Here is a 2,870-nt window from a genome sequence, read left to right as displayed (position 1 = left end):
ACAAGTCATTTTGACTTGTCCATTGCACCATCTCTCTCTCTCTCTCTCTCTCTCTCACACACACACACACACACACACACACACACACACACACAACGTATGGCTTCATTGGTCATTTACTAGCTAGTACTAACATTTGTTGGGGACTGATACTGTCATTTCGTTGGTTATTTACTAGCTAGTAGTAACATTTATTGAATTTACGGTAAATAACCAACTCTTTGTTGATTGCTTGTGGTGGTTGGTCTCTGTTTTATGTGTTGTTTGTTAATATGGCATGGTTTTGTATGTATTACCCATTTGGCATGGCTTGGTAGGTGCTATTCGTTTTATTGCCTCTATTTGTCAGAACATTTGTGGGATTAATATGATATACTATTAGACTAGTCATAGAAGATGTACTATCAGTCTTTTTTTGAAAAACTATTAGTCATTTACTAGTTGTTACTATCATTTACTCATTGGAGTTCCCACTTACTTTCAGTAACTACGCTCTAATTGATTGCTTGTGGTTGGTTTTTCTTTTATTCGATGTTATTAATATGGCATGGTTTGGTACGTATTAAGTGTTTGGCATGGTTGGTATGTACTAGTGGTTTAATGGCCTCTATTGGTCACAATGCTTGCGGGATTTAAATGATTTCCCATTAGACTGGTCATACATGATCATCCTCTCTTATCCCCTTTCGTCTCCTTTCTCTTGTTATGCATTTACTTATTTTGCTAACACTCATGATAGCTTTTGAGCTCTATTTGCAAAGCGATTCTGGTGGTCACACTAATACTTGTGGAGATTAGCACATAAGAATTTTCTGCGCATTACACAAAAAAGAGAAGGAAATATGGACAAAGGTGATCATTGACACTCTCTCTCTCTCTCTCTCTCTCTCTCTCTCTCTTTCTCTCTTCCTCCCTCCCTCTTCTTCCCTCCCTCCGTTGTTTGATGAGCCAAACTTGATCCATCATTCAAGGTGCTTTGATAAACAACACAAAAACAACGAGGACTTTCACCTCTAAAAAACATTTCCTCAATTTTGTAAAATCTGCATAATTTTAGGCAATGTAGTTATATTATAGCTAAAAAAATCGGCAAATTTTAAGGAAAAACCTTCAAAATGTGAAACCCCAAGTTTTGTGATTGATTAGGTAGGCAGCCTAGGGTAAAGGGGCTAGTAAAGAGGCGGGTGCCTTAAAAATGTCAGCACCCTCCCCTATTTTCTCCATGGAAAGACCCAATAAAGAGGCATGAAAAAGGGAAAATATGCTTAGGTGTCAAGCTCTTATGAAAAGTTAAGATAGTCTAAATGTGACACAGTAGTGGCCCACCATTGCCTCTAGTATTGGGTATGTAGGTTTTCCATTCATGCGATGCCCTTACATTTTGAAAAACATCAAAAAAACTATAGGCGCAGCCCCTTACACTGGTGCACAAGACTGGTCCCTTTACCCTAGTGGAACCAAACCCCCTTTCTTCCCTCTCGTTGAGCCATGTGGCACAGAGAATCCTATATTTGATGTTGCTAGATACTGCTCTTTGGGTCTAGTTTCTCTCCTTCCGTTCTTGGTAGGCGAGTCAGTTCTTGGTAGGCGACACCGTTCAGTGCTGCCTGCCCGGTTCTAGTTGAGGAAAATGTTTTGTGTGAACATGATATCATCCCAATGCTTCTACACCTAACAACTCGTTCTTTTCCAAGTACAGTGTAATGTTCATGTTCGTGTCCAAATTTATGGGAGCACTTCTTCTTCTCTTTCAAGGAAGATCTCCCCAGCTTTCTGTTTCTGTGAAATCTGCGTTGCCATGGAATGCTCCCAGTTGCATCCGGACATGTTGATGCGCCTCAAGATTTTCCTTAACGACCTCCTTTCTTTTCAAAGCAACAAGCACGCTCGCAGTCGCCTCGAGTCTGATCCAACAGTCCAGTTCTTTTTATCGCCTGCTTATTTTTCTCCCGAGGACGTCAACTTGCTCATGTCTTACCGTGGAGAAACCGGGCACCCGCTACGGCAAGCACTCGACGACTGGTGGGGGCGCAAGAAGGAGAAGGGTGATTTTAATGTTTGCACGCCCCATGATTTGGCGCCCATAGTGCAAAACACGTTTGGGATTCGGAAGGGGTTTCAACAGGATCCAGACTTCCAGCATGCGCTCCAGAAATTCAACAAGACCTGGCAGAAGCACTGAGCACTTTCTTCGGATTTTTTGGTGGACATCTTACGAGCTTTCTCTTGCTGTCATGCTAGTTTTTGCATAAATGATCTATTCGTACCTAGTTTTATGGTTGAATAGTAGAATGCATCATCTCTAAAAATCGCATACAACATACATGAACGAAACACAACTCACAGCATGTGCTTACTGAACTAAGTAAAGAGGGCAACTCAGATCTGGAAAGAGAGCTCGGATGTACAGCCAAAACAGAATATATATCAAGATAGATACACTTAACTGGGTCAAGAGGGCAACTCAGATCAGATGTACAGCCAAATTTTGAATATATATCAAGATAGATACCAAGTATGAAACTGCCACAATACTACCAACACCTTATCGCACAGGTAAGGTACCAAAAGATGGCTCGGTTTATTGCTGCACTCTCCGAGGTAAATGCTTCCTCTTGTTACCCTTCTGTTCACCTTTCTCCTCCATATTATTAGACCTCCATTGCTGGTATTCCTTGCACATTTGTTCGAGGAAGATTTTCTAGCCTTGATAGGCATGAGGAAAGCTCTTCGAGGTCAAATATGTAGTAGAATAGTTTGTGACATTTGTGTTTTATTCTCCACTTGCCGCAAGCCGTGAGGAAATGCATGCTCGATACAAATAACCAGAGTACATGCAAACTTACTACCCAATTTGGCTCAAGTAATCA

This window comes from Dipteris shenzhenensis, chromosome 4, assembly GCF_047967505.1.
Source record: "Dipteris shenzhenensis isolate YYH24624 ecotype China chromosome 4, Dip_SZ_1.0, whole genome shotgun sequence".
Classification (NCBI taxonomy): Eukaryota; Viridiplantae; Streptophyta; class Polypodiopsida; order Gleicheniales; family Dipteridaceae; genus Dipteris; species Dipteris shenzhenensis.
Note: the sequence above shows the minus strand (reverse complement) of the source record.